Below are 10,120 nucleotides of genomic sequence, written 5' to 3'. Positions count from 1 at the left end.
CCTACGCGGTACCATGCATGGGCCGGTGTAGGTCTGATCATAAAAGGCTCACTTTGCTGTTTGTACGTATATTTGCGGCAAACCGCACAACGCTGCAACAGGCTTTTGATATCAGAGTTCAGCCCCGGCCAGAACACTAGGCCCCTGGCTCTTGCTTGGCACTTGTTCAAGCCCATGTGTCCCTCATGAATACGTTCAAGAACTTCCTTTCGCATTGACTTCGGGATTACAACTTTGCTGCCTTTAAATACAATTCCTTTAATCAATGACAGCTCGGACGCGAATGGCTTCATTATTCCCACAATGTCACCTTGGCCATTAATGTAGCGCATCACTGACTGCAAGTCCTGATCATCCGCCGTAGCTTTGGCCAGACGGGCCAGTGTTCTAGCGCTTGCCAAGGTTGACATGACTGCAACCGCGTGGACTTCCACATCTTCCGTGTCGTCGGAGTAGTTTTGGTCGCTGTCCTTGGAGCCCTTGATAGCATGTCTGCGAGAAAGAATTTCTTTCCTGGTACATACTGCAGTTCAAAATCATAGGCCATTAGCCTCAAGAAAAAACGTTGAAGCCTGGGTGGCATATCACTTATTCCTTTCGCTGCAACACCAAGCAGTGGACGGTGGTCAGTCTCGATAACAGTTTGACGTCCGTATACGAAGTGATGAAATTTTTCACAGCCGAACGTTATCCCCAACGCTTCCTTTTCAATTTGCGAGTACCTCTGTTCTGAGCTGGCCAGCGAACAAATGCACTTTATTGCTGAACGTACAGTGCTTTTATAGCCGCAAGGGGTGTGGCAACCAAGGCGCATATCTAATCTAGGCGAGCACGATGAATCGCCGCACCAGGCATGGCACGTGCGTCATTCCCGATACACACACATGGTTATCTCCATGGCTGAATATGTTATTGGGAAGCGTCGTACATTGACACTGGTGTCTTTCACGTCTGCGTTATACGGCGGCTCCTCAAAGTGGTCCGTTACTTCGCAGGCTGAGCCGAAACCGCCGTCGAATGAGCACCCAATACCACAGAACGCTGCTCCCAACCCTACCAGAGAGGAATGGGAGGCGGCCCTGCTTGGCTGCTCGGACCTTCAGGCCCAGAAGGCTTTTGGTTAAGCGAGCTAAGCTGCCGGCTTCGACCAATGGTGTCCCGGATAAGAACTCCAACCATAAAGTTACTTTTTAAAGAGCCTCGCCTCTTTTATTCAGTAAAGCCTTTTCACCACCACCACTCCTAGTTGTGACAGAAGCAGGGAGGCTTCGTGCATTCATGCGGAAAAACCTAGAACAGAAAACCTCTACAGGGGGAGACATAATAAATAGACTCCATATCCGAATCCCCGCAAACCACCTCCCACTTCTCCCCCTTCCTTAGCTCCTCATTAAAACCCTCGCACGCAACACACAACCCGAGTACCACGCCGCACGCGCCCTCCACAAACACTACGGGTCCGAACATGACACCGTATGGGTGGACGCGACTTGCGCGGACACGGCTGTTGCGGTGGTGGTTGGGGACCACACGAGCTGTCCACTCATCTCCGCCGCCCTCCCATCCACCTCCACCCCAGAGTCAGCAGAGGAGGCTGCAAAAGCCGCTGCCATTGCCCACACTGAAGCCGCGGTACATTCTTTCTGTCTCTAAAACCGCATTACTAAATTTTACTAGAGGCAGGATCCACGAGACCGCCTACTCCGTCCTACAGTCCCTTCCTGCTACACCACCCCCCCAGATGGAGCTGATCTGGGTGCCTGTGAACTCTGGAAACCCTGGTAGCGATGCCGCCAATGTCCACGCCCAAGGACTGATAAACCGGGCGGCGGCGGACTCTAGCCTGGACGACTCGATAGAGCCCATGCATACCTTCAGCGAGCTGACTCAGGCCTATGGGACAAAACGTGAGCTCTACCCTCCACCCCACCCATCAATTACCAACCACCACCACACCTTGTGGCGCCGCCTGCAGACCCGAACACCGCACCCCCTACCTACTATCCCGCATCCACCCGGGTGCCTTCACCCCAACCTGTTCCTCGTGCTCGCACCCCACCGCGACACTAACACGCATCCTCAGGGATAATCCTCCTCCGCCGTTCTCGGAGCTCTCCACCTGGGAGGAATGGGAGTCCTCAATGCGCGCGACGGACCCGCACTGGCAGAAGACCGCCACCGCGCGAGCCGCGAGTGTGCTGCAGCGCCATGGACTCTGAGACATCCAGCGCAGTGGCACCGTGTCTGGCCCGGGCTTGTAGCCCACACCAGGTCACAATAAAAGTTTCTTCTCTCTCTATCTCTCCCTCCATGTATTACGCGAGGAACTGAACATCAGACTCTTCATACGACGGCGAACTTAGTGCGGGAGAAATTTAGCGACGGCTGCGTAGATCTGTTCCTTTCCTCGGCTGAGCAGACGATACACGTAGGTGTGATGGGGTCTGTTGTGTGGCGCCCTCTTGGGTCGACACACAATTCACTTAGCTGATTTGTAAATCTGGTCGAACAACAAAGACTTTGTTTGCTGTGTGAATAAAACCGTGGGGAACGGGCGCCGCTTTTGTTCCGCTCGGAACTGAGTCGTGTCCTTCAGCGGCCCGTTGCGGGCCTTGCCGGGGTGTTCACGCAACTCCACAGGGTCCACTTCGAGAAAAAAATGTCTTCTGTTCGTTTTGTTGCGTAATGCACTCCACGCAAAACTATTTTGCACTATATATTGCTTCGCGTCATCTTATATATCGCGCGATGATCCAAAAGTTTACAAGTTGTAGTCTGCTCCCGAGAACGACGATCGGTATCAAGCTATTGGCTGACACTCGTACAGACTAATGCAGCCGCTGCAATGCATTCACGTCATAGAGTAAGCCCCGCCCTTCACTCGCCTACATGAACTGGGTAAAAGTTTAGCCGAGTGTAGCTTAAAAAAATAGCCTTGTTGTCAACCCTGCGATTTCCTAAATAATTCTAGCAAGTAGCACAAATCTGATATCTTAAAATGTCAGTCTGAGTGACATATACAAACAGCTGATTAGTGGTGTATCTGAAAAGTGGACTACGTTATCCTTATCAAAGTGTTAAAGCAGGTAAAAAGAAATTCTTTGCATTTTTCTTATTAGAAATATACTTAATATTAAACTGCAATAAATTTGATTTAGCTCTTCGCAAGGAAAATTTATCTCGGGATTATATACATAAAGACAGGAACTGCGCAATAAACTAATCTAATTATGATACTATCAAATGTCATAGTATAATACTGGAATGATCGAAGACAATGGTTTTCAAATGGTCACATGTAAAAAAACGCAGCAATAATAAACCAACTGCACGTTGTACAATATTTCACGACAGAGAGCCAGAGACAATAACTTTTACTTGGCTCGGAAATTTTAGCCGCGGATGAGTGGAGCCCTTAATCCAGGGCCGCTGCGGCTACCGCAGCGATCGTGGCTCAGCCAATCAGCTTTTAAGGCGGAAGCCTTTAATGTCTCATCGTTGTAAGCAGCAGTTGTCGACAGAAATGTCACGCTTTTCAATCGGTCGAAACGGTCGTGACGTCACAGTGCGCGAATTTCAAACGGGGCCAATTGTACCTTGGCTACTAACCATGCAACCAATTGAAGGGATCGTATAGTGATACTCCAAGTAAGTGGTACTGAGCTCAGTTAATTGCTTAATTGCCCAATTAGCCTAATTAACTTTGCTAATCAGGCCATATAAATAAATAAAACCGAGTAGGAAATTGGTCGAGCTCGGGAATCGAACCCCGGTCTTCGGCGTGCGAGACGAGCATGCTATCCACTGCGCCATGCCAGCTCGATGGTTTGGAATGAACAAAGGCGCGTCTAGTGAATACGGTGTCTTCGCTCACTCCCATCCTCCTCCCTTCCCTTCCGGCGAGGTTTAGGTGCCCACCGAGATATGAAAGACAGATGCATTTCCTTACCTCAAAAACCAATTTACCGACGAGCAAGGCGTAGAACCGAATGGGCGATGCCGTTCTATGGACTCCCTGGCAGCGTTGCAAGACGCTGTCGCGTTCCACTCTTAAGGCGAAGCTTAACATCTTAAGCACACATCAGTGACCACACTTTAGGTAAAAAAAAGTGCCCCCCTGAGTTTTGACGGCTGTCCATCGAGATATGTGAGACAGTTACTGCGTAATTTCGTTTCGTCAATACAATTTTCATTTTCTTCATTACGGGCCCTCTTTGTCTTCTTTCACTCCCACTTCCTCCCTTCCTCTACGGTGCGGTTCAGGTGTCCACCGAGATGACAGATAATTACTGCGCCATTTCCTTTCCTCAAAAGCATCGCGTTCAAAGGGCAAGGCATCGCGCCGAACGGGTGGTGGCATTCCGTGGACTCCCTGGCAGCGCTACAACACGCTGTCGCGTTCCACTCCTAAAGGCGAAGCTTAAGCCTAATTAATTAGCAGTGAATTAGTATTCAGAAATTAATCAGTAATTAACGATTAATTAGTGATTTAATCATTTAGTAATTAGTACTCAATTATATGTGACCCCACCAGTGCCGCAGAAGCAGTCGAAATGATGCGGAAAACACTTTCGCCTCTACGCACTTTAGACAGCCAAAGTGCCCCCTGACTTTTTGCTCCTCATCCAGGCTCTTGCAAGACAGCGCTACCTCCCATTGCTCCGCTGCACCACCCTGTACACTGGGCGCTGCTGCTATATTTTGACCGCACCGCGCAGTAGGATATAGGCGCTGTTTCTCCCCGCACCACCCGAGCAGCACAGGTGATTGTCCCAATATTTGAAATGCATTGGCAAATGACGGACCAACAAAGGACCAAGGTGAAACCATCCAAGAGAGACCATGCGTTTCCAATATTGAGTCTCCGTGGTGGCTCAGAAAAACGCGGGTTCGATTCCGGCCACGTCGGTCGAATTTCGATGGAGGCGGAATTCTAGAGGCCCGTGTATTGTGCGATGTCAGTGTACGTTAAAGAACTCCAGGTGTGCGAAAATTTCCGGAGCCTTTCACCACGGCGTCCCTCATAGCCTGAGTCACTTTGGGAGGTTAAATCCCCACAAACCAAACCATTTTCACTCGTTCTGCCATTTTAACTCGGTACTTGCGGCTTGGGCATTGCTATAAGCTTTTGTATTGTGCGGGGGGAACTTTGTGAGAATGTTGAGATTCGGAAAACTGTTTATCTCTAATTATCGTCAGTGAGTAGTGTGTTCCCTTCTGCAGTTCGGGTGAGGTTTTGTGTAGGGGTAGCTGGCCACCCGTAGATGCTCCAGGGTACCGCATTAGGTTTGAAGGACCGATATGGGTTCTCGTGCGTCATTTGCCACTTGGTAGTTGTGGCCTCGAGCGATGGCATCAGCTACTTCGTTGCCCTTGAGGACGGCGTGCCCTGAAGTACATGTGATTTTGTGATGCGCCTCTTGAGACTCATTGCTTCAGAACGTTTATTGTTTAAATAGAAAATTTCTCACAGGAAAAAAGTAATTGTTCTCGTAAGAAGGAATGTGGAATAAGGGAATCTACCTTTGCTGTAATCATCGAGAGGGAAAAAAGCGACCACACTTTCCTCTTTCCCCCCGTCCCGTTTTCTTGTCCTTTCCTTCTCTGGTCAGTCGTACATCCGCATGCGCTCACGGTCATCTTTTCTTATATGTTCGACGAAAAACGTGTTCAATAAACATAGTTGGAGTCAGCGCCCGTCCTGCATGTCCTCTGTGTATTCGTCTTCATAGTTAGCGCTGCTAAAATTTGAAGAAAAGAAAATGCATAAACAACTAGCCCCGCAACTAGCCCCGCAACTAAAAAAAACAACAACGGAATAACGGAGTTAAGAGAAAACCGACAAAGAAAATTGGGGTTAACTAGAAATTCCATAAAGTCATGCCTACCAGGATAAAATCAGCCAATATTTGTAGAAACCTAAGGAGGGAAATAGCTAGACACAATGTAGAATTAGAAAGGTATGCTCGACAGTTGGAATCTCAGAGATGGGATAATAGATGCGAGGAAATGGAGAAAAGCATGGGAAAATCTAGTACATGGCAGTTGCTCAAATTTCTTATAGACCCAAATAAATCTAAGACGGCTATGAGAACTGAGCAAATAAAAGCTAGGTATAAGTTTAATGGCACAGATGAGCAACTTATTGACACGCTCAAGTCACTGTATATTGCTCCCCATGGGGCCGCTAAATATGACGACTATAAGGGACAACCAAATGAGGAGTTGGATGCCCCCATATTAAGAGCCGAGGTCAGAATGGAACTGCTGAAGCTAAAACGAAGGTCAGCCCCGGGGCTCGACAGAGTAGAAAACAGAATGTTGAGAAATCTGGATGAAGAATCAATAAATAGCCTCACTAGGTATCTCAACCAAGTGTGGAAAGCAGGCGCTGTCCCCGAGGAGTGGAAGAAGGCCAAGATCACGCTTATACACAAGCAGGGCAAACCTCCGAGCTTGGAGAACCTCAGGCCGATCTCACTAACATCATGTGTAGGGAAACTGCTTGAGAAGGTCATCCTGACCAGACTGACCAAATACATGGAGGATAACGGCCTCTGGCCAGATGAAATGGTCGGATTTAGGCCTGGGCTCACCACCCAAGATACAATGCTAAGACTCTATGGAGATATAGTAGATCAGCTGCACCTCGGCAACCTGAAGGCGATCTTAGGTATAGATCTTAAGAAAGCCTTTGACAATGTCAGCCATGACGCCATCCTTGATGGGTTAAATGAGATAGCTGTAGGAAAAAACACCTATAACTACATCCGATCGTTCCTAAGGGACAGGACTGCTATCATTACCTTTCAGGGCATCATATCCGATGAGTTCCCCATGGGATGCAGAGGAACCCCACAAGGGGCTGTCCTCTCCCCATTTCTCTTTAATCTGGTAATGAGGGACCTTCCCCGCAAGCTTAGAGAGATAGAAGGCTTAAACATCAGCCTCTACGCAGATGATGTAAATGTCTGGCTAAACAAAGGAGGCGAATCAGAAATGAAAGAAAAGCTACAGAAGGCAGCGGATATCATTAACGAGCATGCGAAATGCGTGGGTCTCAGCTGCTCTCCGCAAAAGTCTGAGCTATTTGTAGCAATGAGCAAGCGCAGTCAAAGGATACCGGCAATCGAGGTTACACTTGAAAATAGAATGATACCAATTGTCGAGGAAATAAGAATCCTAGGCATGTATATTAACAGAAAAGGGAAAAACAAAAGTACGCTAGACAAGCTCAAAGCGCAAGCTGAACTTGTCGTCAGAGCCTTCAGAAAGGTATCTAGAAGGGGGGAAGGACTCTCAGAGTCCAGCAAACTAAGACTCACGCAGGCCTTCATCGTTAGCAGGATATGTTACGCAACCCCATTCCTGAAAATAAACAAAACCGAAGAAAAGGCATTAGACACAATCATCAGAAAATGTGTCAAACGAGCGCTAGGGCTGCCCATTTCCACGTCCAATGATATACTGGAGAAAATGGGCCTGCATAACAATTGGAGAGAACTGACTGAAGCGGTTAGAACATCGCAAATCGAAAGGCTAACATCCACACCCGCAGGAAAGAAATACCTAGAGCTAGCGAAATGGGCAACCGTAGATAGCACAGTGAACACCAGAACAGATCTGGGAAGAGAAATAAGAGAGCATCTTATTATCGCTCCCATACCTAGAAACATGCATCCCATCCACGACAAAGGCAGAAGGAAAAGCAGGGTCGCACAGCTGACTGCTAAGCTAGGCAAGATGCCACAGGGAACCGTGGCCTACACTGATGCCGCGGTAGGCACGCTAGGAGACACCGTCTCCGTAGCCGTCGGGGACTCAGGCAGAACGTTACGCGTTGTAAGACACCTTGACTTAAAACCCCTTGTGGCGGAGGAGGTTGCAATAGCGATCGCTCTAACTCAGCCAGGTACCAAATACGTAGTAAGCGACTGCAAAGCCGCAATTAGAAATTACAGCAAGGGACGCATCCACGAAATGGCGGCTAAATATCTAAAAGACTTTATCCCAGCCCACAATATTCTAATTATCTGGACCCCAGCCCACTCGGGTCTGGTTGGAAACGAGGCCGCCCACAGGCTCGCCCGCTCCTCTTTACCTCGGGGAGCCGTGGACACCTCATACGAATTCAGCACTAAAGAGGAAACCAATACCTTTAATAGCATCACAGACATTCAGAAAAAGAACAAAAGGATCTATCCTCCTCCGGATAGATCGCTTAGCTCGGCTGAGGCCTATGACTGGAGAAGACTCCAAGCTAGAAACTTCGCATCCCCGCTCTGGAGGAGCTGGACAGGAGGTGACACGAGGGAGGATGCGGAGGTGTGCGAGTTCTGCGGGCATACCGCTACACTCGAACACATACTATGGAGATGCCCCAGTGCCCCAGGATATGGCAGAATCAATAATGCAGAGGAATGGGAGACCATACTCAGAAGTGCCGACCTTAGCATACAACGATACGCTACCCGCCTGGCAGCAGAAGCTGCGCGACTATACCGTTGCTAGTCTTCCAGCTGCGACGCTGCCCCTCCCCGGACGCCTGCGTGCGGACCCGGAGGGGCACGGGTCTTCTTCTGGCGGAAATAAAGTTTCTTCACTCACTCACTCACTTGTAGTTCCTCGCACTTACTCGTGAGCCAGCTGACTTTTTTTTTCTTCGGTTTCTGGAGGAATCAGCAGACCGACAGGAAGATTTCCATGTACGCGCTTCGTCACCTGTCAGGCAAGGTTTCAGTGCTTGCAGACCAGGTTTGTTCCCAGTCTGCTTCAAAATTTTCAGCACCCTTGTCTTGTCATCGTTGAAATGACACATAGAATCACACAAACCAAACTTCAATGTTGATAAGAATACATAACCACTAAGACTGTCCAAATGACTTGCGTTCTTTTTTTGACCGTTCGAGTAATTAACTGGAAACAAAAAGAGGCATAGATAATAAGAAACACTCGTTATTAGTTTAAACTAAAAAAGACGAAGAAAATATGGTCTATGCTGAAAAAGTAGGGTATTATTCCAACGTGAAACTTCAGTTTCTGTTTCGTGAGACCCGTAGAGGGTTGCAACTTTGGCTGTATCATTGGAACGGTGTTATTAGCAAACAGTTTTTTTTTGCAGCTCATTCAGAAATTAATAGGTGTTTTGATTAAGCAAATTCTAGAAAATTGTTCATTTTTCCAAAAATTATTGAGTTTTCAAAGTGGCCTCATACCTTTAAAAAAGTAGACAAAACACGTGGACACTGCATCACGTGGGGCGCATGCCTCTGCGGGACCAGAAGAAGACGACGGGGAAGAATGGAGCCTGCATATGTGCACTCTCCGGCTATAAGTAAGTGGAACAAAAGACTACGAATCAGACGTAGCATGAAAATAAGACTTCGAAAGCAGCTTAACTGCACCGCATGCTGCGATGCTCTCGTACAGTCTGGTTGCTTGACCTTCGTATGCATGACTCTCTAATAGAATGGAAAGCTCTTAAAGAAGGGAGCGTTCTAACTGCTCCTAGCCAGACTATTTGGGTGAGTAACACATTCGAGAATTACCACCTTTTTTGTCCGGGTAAGGCCCTTGTATTGGGGGTGCGTTCTTACCGTTCAACACATGAACTTGATCGCTCAACTAGCGAAAAAAGTGGCATTGAAGCAGTATTTGCAATGAGTTCTCTCATAACAATTTGCTGTTAAGATTATGTGCACCATGAAAATTGAATTGCTCTGCGTAATAATTTTCAGCAGTTTGCCTCGAGCATACTGCAGGGAAGCTAAATGGTAGTACTTAGAGACATTGCAGAACAAGCCAGGTATATATTTCTGAAATCAAACTTCGACACCGACTAATGGTGTCAAGCAAGCGAGAAACAAGAAGAAAAAACAGATCTAGAAGATTAGCGAGTGTAAAATGAATACTCCCCTATTCTGAAAAAAAAAAAAGATATACTTCTAAAGAGCTCTCGGCATTGCACGGGCTTCCGTTCACAGGACCATGATCACATCATCACTATGATTGCGGCTGTAAAATGTATAGGTGTATATTCCATTGCGAAACATTACGCTGATCTCACATCATACTGCACGAACTTCTCTATCTCCATCGTAACCCCACTTTCGGCACTGCC

This window comes from Amblyomma mixtum, chromosome 4 (genome assembly GCF_055824585.1).
Source record: "Amblyomma mixtum isolate Tamu chromosome 4, ASM5582458v1, whole genome shotgun sequence".
Taxonomy (NCBI): domain Eukaryota; kingdom Metazoa; phylum Arthropoda; class Arachnida; order Ixodida; family Ixodidae; genus Amblyomma; species Amblyomma mixtum.
Note: the sequence above shows the minus strand (reverse complement) of the source record.